Source organism: Lissotriton helveticus, chromosome 3_1 (genome assembly GCF_964261635.1).
Source record: "Lissotriton helveticus chromosome 3_1, aLisHel1.1, whole genome shotgun sequence".
Classification (NCBI taxonomy): Eukaryota; Metazoa; Chordata; class Amphibia; order Caudata; family Salamandridae; genus Lissotriton; species Lissotriton helveticus.
The window spans coordinates 1,646,953,230-1,646,974,815 of NC_136061.1; the positions used below are offsets into that span (position 1 = coordinate 1,646,953,230).

The 21,586-nt window shown below is 47.0% G+C and overlaps 2 protein-coding genes across 4 annotated transcripts in view; one reads left to right on the forward strand and one right to left on the reverse strand.

Annotated features, from left to right (window-relative positions):
* Positions 1–21,586, reverse strand: part of SCTR (secretin receptor) — a 703,893-nt gene that overhangs the window by 618,514 nt on the left and 63,793 nt on the right. The gene's annotated exons all lie outside the window — the stretch shown is intronic.
* Positions 3,944–21,586, forward strand: part of CFAP221 (cilia and flagella associated protein 221) — a 661,487-nt gene continuing 643,844 nt past the window's right edge. For both annotated transcript variants that reach the window (XM_078682395.1, XM_078682396.1), the window contains exon 1: positions 3,944–4,036. The gene's annotated coding sequence lies outside the window, so the exon portion shown is untranslated. The remainder of the gene's footprint in view (positions 4,037–21,586) is intronic.

Sequence of the window (21,586 nt, forward strand, 5' to 3'; positions counted from 1 at the left end):
AAGTCTTGTATCCCTGAGACTTCAGGCAGGAGGCAAGCACTAGTTCAAGCCCTTGGAAATTCTTCTTCAAGTTGATAGAAAGCACACTCAGTCCTTTTCTCCTCTCTTTGGCAATGAAGCAACCACTGCAGGCCAACTCCCAAACACACAGCACAGGTGTAGTCTCCTCCTTCGGCTTCCTGGTTCTTCTCCTCAGCAAAGGTGTGTCTCAATTCCCAGAAGTGATCTAAGGTTCTTGGATCTGGGTCCCAATAATTATACTACCTTTCTCTTTGTTCTCTGAAGGCGGAGAGGCCTTTGCCTAGTCCAAACCAGTTCTGGTCAGTCTTGGAGCACTTTGTTTACAGGACTCCTTCTCTTCCTTTGACAGTGCAGGCCAGGGACATCAGCCACACCACAGGAGGTGGAGCCAGCATTGTGGAGGAAAGGCACAGCCCTATTCAGGTCCCAGGTGCAACTCCTCCCGCCCATCTGAATGTAGATCTCTCTATTCAGCACTGTGCTGACTCACCCTGTCTCCTGGAACCCCCCAGCCCCTGTCACTCAAACTCCAGACAAGGAATACACAACCTAGCAGAGGCAGGTAAGAAAATACCTACTTTCTAATAGAGGTATTTTGAAACACAGAATGTTAAAACCAACTTCACTAAAAGATGTATTTTATCATTCTGAGTTCAGGCATACTAAACTCGATTTTCTACCTAGTTCCCTGAGTCAGTTAGGATTATAAAATGTTATAATCTAACTGCCCATTCTGGCCTATGGGGAATAGGTAGCCTTGCAATAGTCAAAAACGAAAATGGCTGTAATTCACTATTAGGACATGCCACACACATCAGGGAATGTCCTACCCTTTACCTACAATGCACCCTGCCCATGGGCCTAGCAGAGGGGTGACTAATATGTATAAAAGGGAAGGTTTAGGAACTGACTAGTGGGTGCACCTGCCCAGTCAACATGGCAGTACCAGACTGCACACAGGCCCTGCAATGGCAGGCCTGAGACACACTTTACAAGCTGCCCCGGTGGGTGGCACAATCAGTGCTGCAAGCCCACCAGCAGCATTGGATTTACAAGCCCTGGGCACACGCAGGGTCTGACAAGTAAACCAATCAAGCCAATCATGGAGTCACTAATCCACACATCAATTTACCATAGGAAGCACTTGCACTGTGGCACTGAACAGCAGCTTCACCGTGCCCAAACGCATCTATAACCAGCAAAAACAAGAGGCAACAGCAAAAAATGGAAGGGAGACCCATGCCAATGGTGCCAGGTATAACAGTCGGCATGTAAGCTTCAGATGTGGTGCAGCTGTTTTAAAACTCTTCATAGATTATTACAATGCGCATATAAAGATTACATTGTGAAATATAACTAGTTAAATGGACACGGCTGCTTTGCACTCGCACATGATAAAGAGTCACTCACAGTGTCACGCATGTGACATTGAAATGTCACACATAATCGCACCAAAGAGACAGACACACATAAACACAATGAAAACGTGGCAGCTATTCTGTAAATTGCCAGAATAAACTGAAACAAAATATATTGTGTAGTATATTTTGTGATCCTTCTAAAATGTAGGAATGGAAGAGCAATAAGAACGTAGCTTCTTGCTCCACCCATCAGTAGTGGTTGGGGTGACCAACCGTCCATAAATTTTACGGACCGTTCATAATTTAGACCTCACGTCCGTTGTCCGTGTAGATCCCTGTAATGGACGCCTTTTGTCCGTAATATTGGGCATTGCGGGGAACAGCACTGTTCCCTGCATGAAGCCTCAACTCCCTGATGGGGCAGCCTTGCACTCCTCCTCGGAGCACAAGAGCAGCCCCACTCCGCCCTTTGTCATTCTTTATGCGGCTGATTGCCACATACAGAATGACAGTGTGCCAGTCTGGGCTGCAAGGCATGTGGTGGGCATCCCCCGGCCTCTCTCTAGGGCAGGGCATTCTGTCAGACAGAATAAATGTGTAAAAACGCCAATGTTGCTAAGAGAATACAGTTCAAGAAAAGAAGCTGGTGAAAGATGTTAAAAAGAAGGGGCAAGAGTTCTTTCACAGTCTCGCCATTTTAGAACTGATGCATTTTCAATGTTATATACAAGGAAGCGATGATTGCTGCTTTTTTATTTTATGCAACTAAAACCATTGACAAAGCCAACCGTTCTGGCTTGTTGCAGGCGTAACGTTACTTGTTGTGTTATATATCTGGATACAATTACAGAACGCGCAAAATACCAGTCAGGCGGTATACTATACTAAGCACAGATTTTTAGCTTAGGTGTTCTAAGCCATGCCCTTAATTACATCGAACACCCACTTTGGAGAGACCCCCCAGTTTTTTCATACCACTTAAAGCCCTGGAAACAACACCATGTCACAGTGACCTCATGGCCTGTCACTGTGCATCATGCATGACTCATGACTCAAACTGCTTATGTGCAAGGGCATAAGGAACCCTTCCCGCCCCACCCCTTGCTTTAGGAACTAGAGCAAGGGTGACATTATTGATGGGCCTCTTCTGTCTATAACTCTGCAGACAAAGGCTCAGCTCATAATTAATATGAAAAGGTGGGTGGGTGAGTAAGTGAAGGGATGGGTGGATGGCTGGATAGATTAGTGAAAGGGTGAAAGCATTAATGAAAGGGTGAATGGATGGATAATGAGAGAAATGATGAATGGATGAGTGAGTGGAAGGATGGATGAGAGAAAAGGTAAAAAGGTGGATGTATGGGTGGAAGGGTAGATGGATGGGTAAAACGGTGGATGGATGAGTGAAATGATGGATGGATGAGTGAAAGGGTGGTGATGGGTGAGTGAATGGGTGGATGGATGAGTGAAATGATGGATGAATTGATAAGTGAAAGGGTGAATGGATGGACGGATGAGTGAAAGGGTGGATATAAGGATGGATGAGTTAGTGAAAGGGAAAGTTAAGTTGATGGACAAAAGGATGGATAGATGAGTGAAGGAGTGAAAGTGTGGATGGATGAGTGATAGGGTCAATGGATGGATTAATGAGTGGCTGAGTAGATTGAAGAGTGGAAGGAAGGATGGCTAAGTGAAAGGGTTGATGGAGAAAAAAAGGATGGATGGATGACTGAAAGGATGAATAGGTGGAAGGATGAGTGACTGGGTGGATGGATGAATACGTGAAAGGATGGCTGGATGGGTGAAAGGCTAAAAAGCTGGATGGATGAGTGAATGGATGGATAGGTGGAAGAGTGGATGGATGAGTGTATCGATGGAAAGGGTGAAAGGGTGGATGGATAATGGATGGATGAGTGAGTGAAAGGGCGGATGGAGGGATGGAGGGAGTGAAATGATGGATGGATGGAAGGATACATCATAGGTTTGCAAATGGTTGAATATGTTTGGATATGGATGAGCTTAATTATATACTATTGCACGACCTCCTCTGACGTGTCTGTAAAACTTACCTTTTGTCCCGAAGTTTTGTCTTGAATTTTGACCTCCTGTCCTGAATTTTTGTCCTGAATTTTGACCCTTTGTCCTGTATTTTTAGACTCACCGTCCTGAATTTGCACCCATGCCAGTTGGTCACCTTAGCAGAGGTTTTTATTTCCGTTCAATAAACTGAAAACAGTACAAAAGCTCCATAAGTCGTTTATTCTTAAACATACCAAAAAGGTATGAAAACATCACAAGAAATCTATTCAGAATGCGAGACCGGTTTTGAAATGTGTTCCTTTTGTAGTACTAGATGGCGACATTAGGTTGTGGAGAGTTTGAACACTATAAAATGCTGCTTTACCAGTGCTGCACGTGGATATAGGACTCAAAAATTCCTACTACAAAAACATATCAGACCTCTGTTCAAAGATGGCGGCCATAAAGACGCTTTTCTTTGGGAGGAGCATGCTTGAGATTTGCCTTGTGTCCTTTTTCTGTGTTTAAAGTGCCTTCGTTGTCATGGCGACTCATCTGCGTCCTTGGGACCGGCGTAGAGGAAGATAGGGGAGTCTCCGGCCCCATGCAACAGGAGTCCGAAAGAGTGTCGCGCCGGGGTAAGGCACTTAGGTTGCAGGCACTTACGGTGCAAACTTGAGCGTTATGGGTATGGTCACCGGTGTTCGGCAAAGAGGCTGCATGTTACCCTCGGTCCACTATTTTCTAGCGTGCTACCAATCCCTGGTCTCTACCGTGACACTTCTCTTTTTTGATGCTGTGTAATATTCATACAAACATGCCAAGGACCCGTTTTCTTTTGTGGGGCGGGTGGGCAGCTCTTTTAGAAGCGCTTATTTTGCCAAATAATATTTTTTGAAGTGTGATGCAAACCTGCCTTAATTCCACAACCGTGAGTGATGCACTCAGTTCTTCCTACTTTATTTGATCAATCCTCTTTTATGCTGGCTGGGATTGGCATGCGTTTTACTTTGTTGTTATTTCAGACCTGTGCGTCCAATAGTTGTGACATTTCTTAAATTTAAATGTGTGCACTTACACAATCTGGATGGCAAATATTACACTATTAAACTGCTAACAATTAAGCACAGTGTTACAGCTAAATAATGCCGAACATATTTTTTTATGAATTTGGAACAGATGGGTTACATATTTCCCCCACTTTGTAATACTAAATGTACACATCTAAATTCCCAAACAACACCTGAATATGTGGCAATTGTATACCCAAAACATTACCTGTTATGAGTATACAGACAAACGCATATGTGAACTTTCTAAGAGACTGGTGTTCGTTATAGGTCCAAACGGGTCATCTCCATGCCAGATTTTCACACGATTCCCACAAGAGATATAGTTTCACACAGTAAATCTAAATGCGCCCACTTACGTAGTCGGTATTTTTCCTTTGAAACTGGCTTAGACCTAGACCTCCTGGTCCTATGTTGGACACCGTTGATATAAAGCATAAACAGCAAGTCAATCGCATTTCGGCAACTGAACATTCATCTCCCAGTTAGAAAAGAATAGAATTACATTCTTATTCCTTTTAAGGCACTTCGCGATACATAGATGAGGACATCGAAGTACCCCAAGCCAGTTGTCTGCTATGTCTATGACTTCTGTTGAGACATGTACCTTACGTGTTTTGTAGCTTTACGTTTACGTCCTTTTGTTTCTCTGTGGGTGCCTCTGGCATTTATGTATATATTTACTGTTTGTGTTTCCACAGTTTTTTCCCGTGGAAAAGTACTTTTTCGTTGTTAATCTCTAAGCCAACATTCCACCCTCCGTCCGCCTAACGCCTAAGTCAGAGCTCTTCAAACTTTTGTAGGTTGAGCCCCCCCAGCTGAATTTTTTTAGATGTTGGGCCCCCCCCACCACCTGACAGAAATTTCTGGACTCGACCGCCACGTGCACATTCCGGGCATATTCAGCTAATAACATTCAATACAATAAGAGTGTTTAGTAAACTGTAGGTTTGTGAGTGGGTGGGTGTGGTGAAATGACAGAGGCTTATTACACATCTCAAAACACCACTTTCCAAGATAAAATGTGTGCAAATTGTTTTTACTAGGATGCTTTGTTTTACATATGACATGGATTGATAATAGCACCACCAACATAAATGTGACAGGTGTGCCTGTTTTTCAGAGACGGTCAATCTGTGGATGGATTTTTGCTACTGCCATCCCCAGGTTGTGCTCCACATCCAGTCTTGAACGGTACTTCGTCTTTAATACCGCATGTGCTGAGAACCCAATAGTGGTGGGCTTATTGGAGTGAGATTGCAGATTGACCAGTGAGGGGGACAGGTGAGTGAAGTGTCATGAGTGCAGGTTGAGTAGTGTGCTCGTGTGACTTCAGGGTGAGGTACAGGGTGAAAAGCACAAGTGCATTGTGAGTGCAGAGTGATCACTATGAGTGGAGGGTAAGTGGGTGAATGGTGTGAGAACATGGTGATCAGTGTGAGTACAGGGTGAGCAGGTGAATGGTGTGAGTGCATGGTGATCAGTGTGAGCGCATTGTGATCGTTGTGAGTGCAGAGTGATCACTGTGAGTGCAGGGTAAGTGGTTGAATGGTGTGAGAACATGGTTATCAGTGTAAGTGCAGGGTGAGCGGGTGAATGGTGTGAGTGCATGGTGATCAGTGTGAGCGCATTTTGATAGTTGTGAGTGCAGAGTGATCACTGCGAGTGGAGGGTAAGTGGGTGAATGGTGTGAGAACATGGTGATCAGTGTGAGTGCAAGGGGAGCGGGTGTATGGTGTGAGTGCATGGTGATCAGTGTGAGCGCATTGTGATCGCTGTGAGTTCAGAGTGATCACTGTGAGTGGAGGGTAAGTGGTTGAATGGTGTGAGAACATGGTGATCAGTGTAAGTGCAAGGTGAGCGGGTGAATGGTGTGAGTGCATGGTGATCAGTGTGAGCGCATTGTGATCGCTGTGAGTGCAGAGTGATCACTGTGAGTGGAGGGTAAGTGGGTGAATGGTGTGAGTGCATCGGGGTCAGTGTGAGTGCTGGGTGAGAGTGAAAGTGAAGGGCGAGAATGAGGAGTGAGTGGTCTGAATGCAGGGTGCATTCCCAGACACTTGAAGTAACTCAGCATGTTATTGACGGCAGCGTAGGGTTTCAAATGTGTTAAACTATTGATATTATGGCCGTAACCAGGGATCAGGGTGGAGGAAATAAATAATGTGCTGATCCCTCAACAAACTTCCAGTCTTATGATTACGGTTGCCAGCTCATTATTTTGATGTCACAGATGGTATAAAAATAAGCAGTCAACTAAAGCTGTATTTTCAGCACTTGTCTGTGCATACTTTGAATAGCAAATATAAATAGATAAAACTTGTAATTGTTTTCTAGAGCTGCATGAATGATCCATGACTGATAATAAAAGAGAACAAAGATAGAAAATTCACATTACAAATGAATCCACAAAAAGAAGGGGGACCGGGAGCTCGTTAACATTACAAATGAATACATACTTCTTATTTATAACCTGTTTCCGTTATTTACTTCTTATTTATAACCATATTTAGCAATTTGCAAGCTGTTTAAACAACACATGGCTCTGGCTGGCATTTTCCGTGCCTGTCTGTGTAATTTTAAAAGAAACTTTCAGGGACGTTTTAAGGATTTTGGGGCCTGTGGGCCAAATGTATTTTTGGGGCCCCTGTTCGGACCAGCTTTGATTTTATGATCTAGTCTCAGCTCTCTCATGCCTTCTTTGATCAAATACTAAATGTGTGTACATCGGATATACAGGGATAGTGATGTGTGTTTTCAGTATGTAACACAACAGCAGTTCCCTAATATTACTGTAAATAATCTGTCACACCCTTCTATTTCTCATATGTGAGGTCATGTATTGATCTAAAATAAACTTTTTATATGAATGTCACATGATGCATAAACGCATTTTGTCTGCAAAATGTCTGTAATAGACTTTTACACGTTAAAAATGAATGATTGAAAAGTGCTATTTACAACATTGTGTTTTAAAATGATTGAAGGTCATGAGGGCAAGACTGTAGAATAGAGCTGGCTCTTTCAACCCCCCCGCCCCCCTCCCTCCCACCCCCTTTGAAAGGCTGGGGCCCTGGGCCAGAGCCCACTTTGCCCATGCCTTAAACTTCTCTGGAAACTTTGTCTCCGTTCTGGGAAGAGCTAACTCTCCCAGGAGGGGGTTAATTCACAGAGCTGACCGCTTCAGGTGCAGTGGGAGGCGAGGGGTCTCCTCTGCTAAAACCGAAATGTGTCTGTTAGTTTGCTTTTGGTTTTAGCAGAGGAGACTCCTTGCCTCCCACTGCAGCTGAAGCTGTCAGCTCTGTGAATTAACCCCCTCCTGGGAGAGTTAACATGACAAAAGAACGGCACCTCCTGCCCCATCGATCTCCCCTCCCTTCCACACACAAGAAGACTTGCACGGATGGAGGGACGGACGGAGGGACGGACGCAGGGAACAATGGTTAGATTGAAGTTGAGAGCGCGCCCCCCCCTCGGAAGGTGTCGCGCCCCCCCAGGGGGGCGCGCCCCACAGATTGAAGAACACTGGCCTAAGTGCTTCTCGTCTAATCACGTGCCATCATTTACAGTCCTATAAGTATGTTCCAGCTGAAAGTTGCTTCCACTTATCCCTTTAAAGAATGTAAATGTTTTATCACTTCTCTCATATCCTCTATTAATATGTGTATACTGAAGCGATGGAGGCCAGGTAAAACCAATATCTTCCAATGCCTTCATAACATTTTGAAGTTAAGGTGGAAGTCAAATTTCCGCTGACATATATCTGAATTAGGAGTAACATACTTTGTAAGGTTCAAATGTATGAATCTGGAAATGTCCAGACGCAAAATGCCCTTGTATTGGGTAACCAACGAAGATATTATGTCAGAGCAAGGAGCGAATCTAAATTTAAGCCATACGGAAAAGTGCAAAGTAACTAAATAGAAATTGAAATTTTGTGTTCTGATTTATCTGAGGCCAAAATCGGTTACACTCTTCAGTGAAGAACCGCCTTCTTTGGTGTAAAAGATAAAGCATTTAAATCAGAGAAGATGCCTTTATTTCTCTCACGTCTAGAAGAAACTAGAGCTAAATGGCTTATGCGAAAATTAGGCGCATTCTTCTGAGGTTATATTTTCCTCCACCAGCGAAGCTGGAACTCGGATGAGAAAAACAGTATTTGAAATGTAGTTGAAAGTTAAGGCATAAATGACCAGTGAATTCTATGGCTTCTAACAAGGCAAGCTGTGACAAGTGAAGAAAGGGGTGATTACCAAGATTGGCCAAACTTAGGTGGTCACTGGAGCATCTATGAAAACTGCTTTTTTGAACAGGTCAAGTTTGAGATGAGCACTATTAAATGATATGGGTGCTAACGAAACCCGTATGCACCAACATTATATGAGGAGACTTCTAGATTGGGAGCAGGCCATCTGAGCAAACTGCCTCTGTAATTTGTAATGTTTTGGAGTGTGCCTCCTTATAACGCATGCCCGCGGGGGGCGGAGGGGGGAGCGCGGTGGATGTTGGAATAGTATAATTTAGTATTCCAACTCCAGTCTGTGCAACAGTAGGGAAGGTGTTGGATTTTAAATCCAACACCTTCTCCTCCCTCTGCAAGCAGGACCGGACTGGCAATAGCGGGCACCGGGCAATCCCCCGGTGCGCCGCTTGGGTGGGGGGCTGGTTTTGGGCCCCTGGAGGCCGTTTTTGTTACAGGGCAGTTTTTGCAGCATAGCTGCAAAATCGGCCCTGTACCAAAATCGGCCGAAAACCTGCCCCGGAAAAGAGCTCGCCGGCACCTCCAACCCCCCGAGTGGGAAGGGGGGGGCCGGCCGAGCACTTTGCCAGGGCCGGTTGTGGTTCTCAGTCCGGCCCTGTCCGCAAGTAATTGTTACGACTTGTGGGGTAATGGTATGTGTTGTTATAACGCGGTCGTTGTAACAACCGCTTTGTAATTGCATGCGGAGTGAAGGATTCGTTGTAAGGGCTATTTACCAATGTATTGGTTTAAAAAGTGCATGGCTACCCCTAGAGGCTTCCCACCGCTGGAAGACCCTATAATGACAGCTGCCTTTGTTTAGAGAGAGTCCAATATGAAGGGGTAAGAAGTTCCAGACCTTGGGGGCAAGAAATACAAAGAAAAGCCACCTTACTTTGCTTTTCGAAAACTGTGAATGTTTGCCAGATTCTGAATGGCCGATCTGGTTGGGGTTGTAGGACTTGACTATTTGGCATAAAAAGAGGACCTGTGTTGGTTAAAGACTGAAATGACAGACACAGAGTTTTTAAAAACAAGCATTTGCAATACAATCGGTCTCGTCTTTGGGACCTTATATGTATTTAGCTATGCAGCACATTAGCCTGAGTGCTGAAACCTCTACTGTTTGTATCAATACTACATCGAATCAGTGACAGATAGCTTTGACTAGCATCATTTCTTATAGTTGTGATTTGTGCAATGTAGGCTATATGTTCCATGAGTTCTCGGTCATCTTTGTTCATGTGCCAATATTTTAAAAAATAGTTCTCATAGTTTAAAACTGTCATAATTGTATTCTCTTATAAAGCCTAGTTTGAATTTTACTTTAGAATTATCCGATTTCTTCGGGATCTGTAATAGATCTAGTTATATGGGATATTCATATTCTTGTCTTAATAAGTATATTTCCCTTATATCCAATGTAATTCCTGAGAAGTCTAGTAATTTCCCTATGTGGGATTGAATTAAAAGAGAATGACAGGTGTGAACTTGCCACATGAAGCATACAGCTTCAGGACATATTTTTATGGAAATTCTTCTTTCTACTCTGTTATATCAGCTACAAATTTATATGTCCACCAAGTGAATTGAATGGTCAATCTGGCCTGCAGTGAAGTGAATATTGTGTTGATTGTCAGTTGACATTTGATTTTAGTTCTTCAGTGAAACCATTCCAAATCATCAAAATATCATCAATTAAGCATTCCAACTAACTTGTATGATTGTTCAATGATCATTCAGTGGTCTAACATTCCTAGACCATACATGCCTTACTGTTAGATCTGGGGGTCTCTAGTTGGCAATGGTATTCACCTTTGTCCAAATAGGGACCCTTACTTCTAAGTCAGGATAATGGGATTACACCCCTTAATAACCCCTGCTCACCCCCTTGGTAGCTTGGCACGAGCAGACAGGCTTATCTCAGAGGCAGTGTGTTAAGCATTTGTGAGTATACACAGTAATGCAGTGATAACACTACAGATGGACACAACACAGGTTTTATAAAAATAAGTATTCTTTATATAGACTTAACACAAGACCACAAATGACAAAAATCCATAATACTACACTTAAGGTTGCTTAAAAGATGATCAAAGTCTCGTAGTTCAAGTTGTTGGTAAATGCGACAAAGTTCTCAACAAAGTACCTGGATGCGTAACGCAAAGTGAACAAAAGGCTCGCAATATGGGAGATGCGTCGGTTCCGTGACCCAGGGGAACGGTTGCGTCCTTCCTCAATGCTTGCACAAAGTAGGGGACTTGTCGTGAGCCTTACCGGTGCGGAGGTGATGCATGGATTCTCGGCTTGCGGGCCCGCTGCGGTGCGCAGGTTGGCGCCTTGATGCGATGATCTAGTTGCGATGCGAGAAGATGGCGCTCTCGATGCAGCAATGCGATGACGATGCGATGACGCCCTGGCAGCCTTGCGATGACTCTGTACTTTAGAGCCGCGACAGGCCCTGTGAAGCGCTTCTCCGGAGATGCGATGGCGACTCTCACGATGGCGACACGCTTCTCCGGTGATGCGACAGCAGACAACTTCGATGAACACACGCTTCCAGGGAGATGTGGCGAAGGTTCGCTTCTCCGGCATTGCGATGATTTCAGCTGCGGCGGCGACACGCTTCTTCTCGATGCGTCGCGCTTCCAGATCCCAGCGGCATGCAAGTGACTGGAGTCAGAATTCCCAGCAAGGAAATTCAGGAGGGAGCTTGAGGTGAAGTCTTTTGTCCCTGAGACTTCAGCAGGAGGTAAGCACAGTTCAAGCCCTTGGAGAATATTCGGTAGATGAAAGTCCTTACAAAGTTCCTTCTCCTTTCCCTTGGCAATGAAGCAACCACTGCAGGCCAACCCAGCAAACAGCACACTGGCAGAGGGGCAGTCCAAACTCCTGCAGCTTTATTGGTTCTTCTCCTTGGCAGAAAGGTTTGTTGTTCCAGAAGTGATCTAATTTCTTGGGATCAGGGTCCCAATATTTTTACCCCAAAATCCTTTGTTCTCTGAAGGCAGAGAGGCCTCTGCCTAGTCCAAACCAGTTCCTGAGCACTTTGTTTACATGACTCTCCGCCTTCTTTCATTGTGCAGGGCAGAGACATCAGCCGCCCCACAGGGGGAGGAGTCAGCACAAGGGAGGGAAGATACAGCTCTGGAGCACTCTGTTGACAGGATTCCTTTTCTCCTTTCACTGTGCAGGGCAGAGACATCAGACAAGCCACAGGGGGTGGAGCCAGCATTGTAGAGGGAAGGCTCAGCCCTATCCAGGTCCCAGGTGCACTCCTCCCTCCCATCTGGATGTAAATCTCCCTATTCACCACTGTGCTGTCCCAGCCTGTCTCCTGGAATTTCCCCAGTCCTGTCACACACAAACCCTGACAAGGAATACACAACCCAGCAGAGGCAGGCTCAAATGGTTAGGCAAGCAAACACATGCTTTCTAAAGTGGTATTTGAAAACACAGAATATTAAAATAACCTTTACTAAAATATGTACTTTATTATTCTGAGTTCAGGTATACTAAATTCGAATTTGTACCATGTTTCCTGAGTCAGTTAGGATTATAAGAATGTAATAATCTAACTGCCCATTCCAACCTATGAGAACAGGTAGCCTTCAATAGTGAAAAACGAAAATGGCTGTAATTCACTATTAGAACATGCTACACACATCAGAGCATGTCCTACCTTATACTTACAATGCACACTGCCCTTGGGCCTACCATAGGGGTGTCTAATATGAAGCAAAGCGAAGGTTTAGGAACTGGCAAGTGGGTGCACTTGGCCAAGTCGACATGGCAGTGCTAGACTGCACACAAGCCTTGCAATGGCAGGCCTGAGACACACTTTACAAGCTGCTTCTGTGGGTGGCACACCCAGGGCTGCAAGCCCACCACCAGCATTTGATTTACAAGCCCTGGGCACACATGGTGCACTGTACTAGGGACTGACAGATAAATCAAATAACCCAATTATGGAATCCAATCAGCATATCAATTTAACATGGGGAGCACTTGCACTGTGGTGCTGATTAGCAGTGGCACATTGCCCAAAGCATTAATCCAGCAAAAACATATCTAAACAGAGGAGGCAATCCGTCAAAATGGAAGGGAGACTCGCGCCAATGATGCCAGGTCTAACACGTGTCCCCTTCAGCTGAAATGTGGGGAGAACTACCCTTCCCCTTGGGAGTTCTCTTCATTAAGGCGGAAAAATCTGGACAGACCATCAGCGTTGGCGTGTTCTGTACCAGGGCGGTGTTCCACCGTAAAGTCCATACCCTGTAGGGAAATGGACCACCTCAACAACTTTGGGTTCTCACCCCTCATCTGCATCAGCCATCTGAGGGGTCTGTGGTCGGTTTGAACCCGGAAGTGAGTCCCAAACAAGTATGGTCTCAACTTCTTCAGTGCCCAGACCACAGCAAATGCCTCACGCTCAATTGCACCCCACCTCTGTTCCGGTGGAAGTAACCTTCTACTGATGAATGCTACAGGTTGGTCAAAGCCCTCTTCAGTAATCTGTGATGGAACAGCCCCCACACCATGCTCTGAAGTGTCTGTCTGTACAATGAATTCTTTTGAGAAGTTGGGCGCCTGAAGTACGGGTGCTGTGCACATGGCAGTCTTCAGGGCGTCAAAAGCCTTCTGACAGGTGTCAGTCCATTTCACTTTCTTGGGCTGCTTCCTGGAAGTCAGCTCAGTCAAGGGTGCAACAATGTTGCCATACCCCTTGACAAACCTCCTGCAGTACCCCGTGAGTCCTAAAAACGCTTTCACCTGTGTCTGAGTCTTTGGGGTTTCTCATGCCAGGATGGTTTCAATCTTGGGTTGTAGGGGCGCCACCTGGCCGCTTCCTACCTGTTGACCCAAGTACACAACAGAACCCTGCTCGATCTTGCACTTACTTGCTTTGATCGTGAGGCCTCCCTTGCACAGTGCCATCAACACTTCCCAGAGGTGCTGCAAGTGTTCTTCCCAACTGGCGCTGAACACTGCAATGTCATCCAGGTAGGCGGCACTGAAGTCCTCCAGTCCAGCCAACACCTGGTTGACCAACCCCTGAAAGGTGGCAGGTGCATTCTTCATCCCAAAGGGTATAACCCGGAATTGGTAGAGCCCATCTGGTGTGGAGAATGCTGACCTCTCCTTAGCCCCATCAGTCAAGGCGATCTGCCAGTACCCAGACGTCAAATCAAACGTGCTGAGGTACCGTGCATCCCCTAACCGATCAATGAGCTCATCAGCTCTGGGGATGGGGTGTGCATCAGTCCTGGTGACTGAATTGAGCCCTCTGTAGTCCACACAGAACCGGAGTTCGGGTGTGGCACCCAGCGAGGCAGCCTTTGAGACCAATACCACTGTGCTGGCCCAAGGACTGTTTGATGACTCAATGACCCCTAAGGCAAACATCTTGAAGATTTCCTCTTTAATGTAAGCCCTAACCTTGTCCGTCACTCTGTAAGCCATGTGCTTCACAGGAAGACTTTCACCAGTGTCCACATCATGGACGCACTACTCTGTGACACCAGGAACCAAGGAAAATAGATCAGAGAATTGCCCCAACAGCGGGCAACAATCTTGCTGCTGATCAGGGGTCAGTGTGGCAGAGAGGCTAACACCATCCACTGACCCATCTTGCTCGGTTGCAGACAGGAGGTCAGGAAGAGGCTCAGTCTCCTCCTCCATTCCATCTTCTGTCGCTATGATCATGCCCACTTCGGACCTTTCTAAGTGGGGCTTTAGGCGGTTAACATAAAGGACCCGCAAGGGATTCCTGGGAGACCGCAAGTTCACCAGATAAGTGACATCACTCTTGCGCTCCACCACCTCATATGGACTGGTCCACCTGTCCTGGAGCGCACAAGGCTCCGCAGGGGCCATGACCCAAACTTTCTGTCCAGGCTGAAGCTCAATCAGAGTGGCATTCTGATCGTACCGCCGCTTCATCTCTTCCTGGCTGGCTTCCAGATTCGCCTGAGCGAGGTCCCTGAAATGCCGAGTCTGGTTCCTGAAGGCCAGCATGTAGCTATATACATCCTGGGGAGGTTTCCTGGGAGATTGCTCCCAGCCTATCTTGACCTGACTTAAAGGTCCTCTTACCGGGTGACCATACAAAAGCTCAAAGGGGCTGAACCCTAGAGACTTTTGTGGCACCTCACGGTAGGCAAACAGAAGGCATGGCAAGAGGACGTCCCACTTTCGCCTCATTGGTTCTTCAAGACCCATGATCATGGCCTTAAGGGTCTGGTTAAATCTTTCAACCAGCCCATTACCTTGTGGGTGGTAAGGAGTGGTGAACTTGTAGATAACACCACACTCCTTCCACAGAGACTTCATATAATTGGAGATGAAGTTTGTACCTCGGTCAGACACAACCTCTCTGGGGAACCCCACACAGGAGAAGATCCCCATCAGTGCATGTCCCACCACGGGGGCCGTCACTGTCCTGAGCGGAATGGCTTCCGGGTACCGGGTAGCATGGTCCACCAAGATCAGGATAAGCCTGTTGCCCATGGCTGTCTTGGGGTTCAGTGGCCCCACAATGTCAATGCCCACCCATTCAAAGGGGGTACTGACTACAGGGAAAGGTTGGAGAGGGGCCTTGTGCCTCCTTTCACTTTTCCCACTTGCCTGGCAAGTTTGACAGGTCCTACAATGAGTATATGAACTCTTCCGCATCTGGGGCCAATAAAAGTGGGAGACAAGCCTTTCAAAGGTCTTGTTCTGCCCCAGAAGACCAGCTATAGGAACATCATGAGCCAAACCCAGTAGGAAGGCTCTGAAGCATTGGGGTACCACCAGCACACGGGCTGACCCAGGCTCAGCAACCTTAGGCTCGCTATACAGGAGACCATTCTCCCAGTTGATCCAATGTGATCCAGATAAATCACCTGCTGCCTGGTTTGTGGCCTGTTGCCTCAAACCCACAAGAGAAGGGCACTTCTTTTGTTCTTCACAAAATTCCTCCCTGGAGGGACCCCCTTCTTGCTGCCAATGGGTCAGCTCAGGAAGGTTCCCCAGTTCAGAAATCTGCTCCCCTGTACGTTCCAGGGCATCCCCCTCAAGGTCTGGCCCCTCCTGGACCGTGGGAACAATGGGGGCTGGTTTCCCGTGCCCCCTACTTCTTCTCTTTAAGGCAGGTCCCTGGGCCATACTTTCAGGCTCCAGGGTCTCTTGAACACCCTTAACTGCCATAGACCGAGTGGTCACATATGCCCACTCAGGCAGACCCAACATCTCCAAATGCGCCTTCCTCTCCACCTTAGCCCAAGGGGAGCTTTCTAAATCATAGCCTAACAGACAATCAACAGGCATGGATGGCCTCACAGCTACATGAAGAGTACCAGAGACCCCCCCACTCAAAGGGAACTTGAGCCACTTCGCAACGGCTCTCTGTGTTGTCAGCGGCAACAACTGGGAAGAATGCATAAGGGACTACCTGCTCTTCAGAGACCAAGTGACACTTGACAGTTGTCACACTTGCTCCTGTGTCTCTGAGAGCCTCCACTCTATGGCCATTGATGGTCACCCACTGCCTGTATTTTTTAGTGTTCTCAGGCAGCTGAGTTTTAGGGACCATCTCAAAATCTCCTAATGAGACCAGGGACATTTCTGCGGGACCCCACCCACCTTGGGCACCTCTATCCTCCCCACCCAGGACTACGCTGGCCATCTGACGGTGTGGTGCACGGGGTGGCATATATTGTCCTTTCTGAGGACATTGGGTATCATACCAACGGTGTCCCACCTGCTTACACTGAAAGCAGGTAACGGGCCCCCTATGAACAGGTTTACCTGTCGGGGGTCCTGACTTCTTTTCGGGGGGAGGCTGGGAACCCTTACCTTGGTTCCCTTGGGAATTTCTTTGGGGACCTTTATGGAACTCCCTCTGTTTACCCTGGTCCCCCCCACTCTTCTGCTGGGGACCCTGCCCACCTTTGGCGGATTCTCCCACAAGACCCTTGTGGACCCTGGTAATGACCCAGCTGTCCGCCTCTTCAGCAAGCTTTCGAGGGTTAGTCAACTTACTATCAATAAGGTGCTGGCGTAGTTCTGGAAAACAGTTAGCAGATAAGTGCTCCCTAGCAATCAAATCATAGAGTTCTTGAAAATGATCAACATTGCTACCCCTCACCCAACCATCCATAGCTCTGCAAAAGAAGGACACATATTCTACCCGAATGGTTCCCTCCAGTTTCTTACAATTCCTGAACCTCCTGTCTATAGAGCTCTGGAGTTAACCCATACCTTGTCATCAATGCTTCCTTCATGGGGTGATAAGACATCCTATGCTCATTGGGTAGGTCTAACAAAGTATCCCTCCCCTCAGTCAGAAAGCGGCCCCACAACCCCGCTCCCCAATCCTTCTCAGGGACCCGGTGGGCCAACATTGCTATCTCATAGGCTGCAAACCACTGACCAATGTCTTCACCTTTGTGAAAATCTTTGATGACATCCTTGGGAATATGTACCCTGCCTTCTGAAGGCACAGATGGTGCGCTGCTACAAGAGGGATTGATTTCTAAGCCCTTGGCCTTGATCTCTAACTCCCTCAACATCCTCTCATGCTCCATTCTCATTCTTTCCCTTTCCAAAGACAACCTGTTATTCTCCGTTTCCCTCTCACTCTCCATCTTAAGCTTAACCAACTCCAGCTTGTGCGCCCTATTTCTCTCCCTGTCTTCCAACTCTCTGAGGGGCAGGCCTTTGGAAGAGATGCTGCTGCCAGGTGGGGATGGCACCCCTCTCCTGGCTGGAAACACTGGCCCATCAATTTGCCCATCTGCATCCCCAACAGGCTCCACCACAAGCTCAGGGACATTTCTTGCTTCTCCCAGGCCCTCAGCGCCTTTTGGTAGTCTTCCTTTTTAGAAATGCCTGATGTAGCAACTTTCAATTTCCTGCAGAGATACTTTAGCTGTTTCACAGTTTAGGTTTCCAACCTCTCTTCCTCAAAATCAAGATCCATAGATGCAACAGATGCTGGTTTACTCATTGTAGTAAGAATTGGGAGTTTTCAGGAAAAAGGATTCTAAAAAAGTATGTGGTCGCGTTTGGTCTGCACTCACTAGTAGTGTACACCAATCACTGTATATGAAACACAAATGCAAAGTCCAAATCCTCACCGCTGGCCAGCAATGTTAGATCTGGGGCTCTCTAGTTGGCAATGGTATTCACCTTTGTCCAAGTAGGGACCCTTACTTCTAAGTCAGGATAAAGGGATTACACTCCTTAATAACCCCTGCTCACCTCCTTGGTAGCTTGGCACAAGCATACAGGCTTATCTCAGAGGCAGTGTGTTAAGCATTTGTGAGTATACACAGTAATACAGTGATAACACTACAGATGGACACAACACAGGTTTTTATAAAAAATAAGTATTCTTTATAACACAAGACCACAAATGAAAAAAATCCACAATGATACACTTAAGGTTACTTAAAAGATGATTAAAGTCTCTTATTTCAAGTTCTTGGTAAAAGCGACAAAGTTCTCAACAAAGTACCTGGATACGTAACGCAAAGTCAACAAAAGGCTCGCAATAGGGGAGATGCAGCGGTTCCGTGACCCGGGGGAACGTTTGCGTCCTTCCTCAATGCTTGCACAAAGTAGGGGACTCGCCGTGAGTCTTACCGGTGCGGAGGTGATGCGTAGATTCTTGGCTTGCGGTCCCGCTGCGGTGCGCAGGATGGCGCCTTGATGCGATGCGATGATCCAGTTGTGATACGAGAAGATGGCGCTCTCGATGCGGCGATGTGATGACGATGCGATGACGCCCTGGCAGCCTTGCGATGACTCTGTTCTTTGGAGTCACGACAGGCCCTGCGACACGCTTCTCCGGTGATGCGATGGCAACTCTCACGATGGCGTCACGCTTCTCCGGTGATGCAACAGCAGACAGCTTCGATGAACACACGCTTCCAGGGAGATGTGGCGAAGGCTCGCTTCTCCGGCGTTGCGATGATTTCAGCTGCGACTGCGACGCGCTTCTTCTCGATGCGCCGCGCTCCCAGCGGCACGCAAGTGACTGGAGTCAGAATTCCCAGCAAGGAAATTCAGGAGGGAGCTGGAGGTGAAGTCTTTTGTCCCTGAGACTTCAGCAGGAGGCAAGCACAGTTCAAGCCCTTGGAGAATATTCTGTAGATGAAAGTCCTTACAAAGTTCCTTCTCCTTTCCCTTGGCAATGAAGCAACCACTGCAGGCCAACCCAGCAAACAGCACACTGGCAGAGGGACAGTCCAAACTCCTGCAGCTTCCTTGGTCCTTCTCCTTGGCAGAAAGGTTTCTTGTTCCAGAAGTGATCTAATTTCTTGGGATCAGGGTCCCAATATTTTTACCCCAAAATCATTTGTTCTCTGAAGGCAGAGAGGCCTCTGCCTAATCCAAATCAGTTCCGGAGCACTTTGTTTATATGACTCTCCTCTTCCTTTCATTGTGCAGGGCAGAGACATCAGCCGCCCCACAGGGGGTGGAGCCAGCACAGGGGAGGGAAGATACAGCTCTGGAGCACTCTGTTGACAGGGTTCCTTTTCTCCTTTCACTGTGCAGGGCAGAGACATCAGACAAGCCACAGGGGGTGGAGCCAGCATTGTAGAGGGAAGGCCCAGCCCTATCCAGGTCTCAGGTGCACTCCTCCCTCCCATCTGGATGTAAATCTCCCTATTCACCACTGTGCTGTCCCAGCCTGTCTCCTGGAATTTCCCCAGCCCTGTCATACGCAAACCCAGACAAGGAATACACAACCCAGCAGAGGCAGGCTCAAATGGTTAGGCAAGCAAATATCTGCTTTCTAAAAGTGGTATTTGCAAACACAGAATATTAAAATAACCTTTACTAAAAGATGTACTTGATTATTCTGAGTTTAGGCATTCGAAATTCGAAATTCTACCATGTTCCCTGAGTCAGTTAGGATTATAAGAATGTAATAATCTAACTGCCCATTCTAACCTATGAGAACAGGTAGCCTTCAATAGTGAAAAACGAAAATGGCTGTAATTCACTATTGGAACATGCTACACACATCAGAGCATGTCCTATTTATTATTTTATTTATTTTGAGAATTTATAAAGCGCAAGCTGTCACCATTGCAGGCATCCTGGCGCTAACAGAAACCGGAGAGGGGTGAAAATCAGATACCGTAGGAGAGGCTAACAAGGGAAGAGCCAGGTTTTCACCTTTTTTCTAAACTGCAAGAGTTCCTTTGTGGACCTAAGCTCGATGGGGAGGGAGTTCCAGAGTCTGGCGGCCGTCACCTCGAAGGATCTACCTCCAGCTCTGACCTTCCTAAATCTGGGAACGACTACCAGTCTAGCATCCGATGAGCGAAGGTGTCTGGTAGGAGTATACCAAACAAACTTGGATTGTAGAGATGCTGGACTGCATCCGTGAAGAGCCTTAAAAACTATACAGAGGGCTTTAAATTGGATTCTTTGTCTAAGAGGAAGCCAGTGTAGTTTTGCCAAGGCAAATGGTCCATGCGATCTTCTTGGCAACCCCAAGGCCAGTTTAGCGGCCGCGTATTGAACCCTTTGAAGCCTGTCCAGTAGATACTCAGGGGCCCCGAGCAGGAGGGCATTACAGTAATCCAGCCTGCTCAGGATAGTATATCTGACCACTTGGGCGCGAGCTTGAGTGGGTAAAAGGGGCAGAACCTTCCTAAGTGAGCGAAGGATGGCGAGGCAGCAAGCCGATGTTTTCTGTACATGGGTGTCCATGCTGAGCCCCTGGTTTAACATGACCCCTAGGTTGCGGACAAATTCGGCAGGCCGTACATTGGAGCCTGTTTCCGGGGGCCAGAAGTTGTTAGGAAATGGGCGAGGGATCCTCGTTCCAGCGCTAAAAAGCACTTCGGTTTTCCCGACATTAAACTGAAGTGAGTTAGCCTTTAACCAACTTGACGTGTTCCGTAGACAATTGTGTAAGACCTCCACGGAGATAGAATCCTCTCCTTCCAAGGAGAGGATCATCTGCGTGTCATCTGCATAATTAACAATTCTAATGCCGAATCCTTTAATAAGCCTAATTAGCGGCCTGAGGTACACATTAAAAAGAATTGGGCTGATAGCAGAGCCCTGAGGAACTCCGTGCAGCACAGGGGAAAGGGATGATTGGAAAGGAGGCATAGAAACTGCCTGCTGCCTATCATGCAGAAAAGAGTGGAACCATTGCAGTGCCAAGTCTCTCACTCCTACCTCAGACAACTGCCTCAGTAGGATCTTATGGTTTACTGTGTCAAAGGCGGCAGACATATCGAGCAGGATCAGAAAAGAGGCCTGTCTTCTGTCTGCACGCCTTTGCAGTTCGTCCATAGCGGTGATGAGGGCTGTTTCGGTTCCATGAGCAGGCCGAAAGCCGAATTGGTCCTCGTCCAGTAGGAAATGATGTTCCAGGTGGGTGGAGAGAGCGTTACTGACCACCCGCTCAACTATCTTGGCGGGGAACGGCAGCAGTGAAATGGGCCGATAGTTTTTGGAGCAGTCGGGGTCCAAGGAAGGTTGTTTTAACCCCTTCGACGCTCATGACGAGCTCAGCTCGTCATGGAGTTTCCATTGATTTCAATGGAAATTACATGGGAGAATATCAGGTACCTTAGCATCCAAGTGGTTAACAAGGGGGAGACTAACGCCCGTTTCCAGTGAGCAGGGACGGTGCCTGTCACCAGGGATTGATTGCAGATAAGATGGAGTGTGGGGAAAAACTCATCTTCAAATTCCTTCCAGATTTTGAGAGGCACCGGGTCCAAAGGGGAGCCGGAAACAATCCCTCTAGCTACCTTGGTAAAGTAATCAAATGTAAGTGGCAGAAACCTGCACAGTGACATTTCTAGCGCCAGAGCCGAATCGAGTAGTTGGTCTACTGAGGGAGCCAGACCAGGATCAGA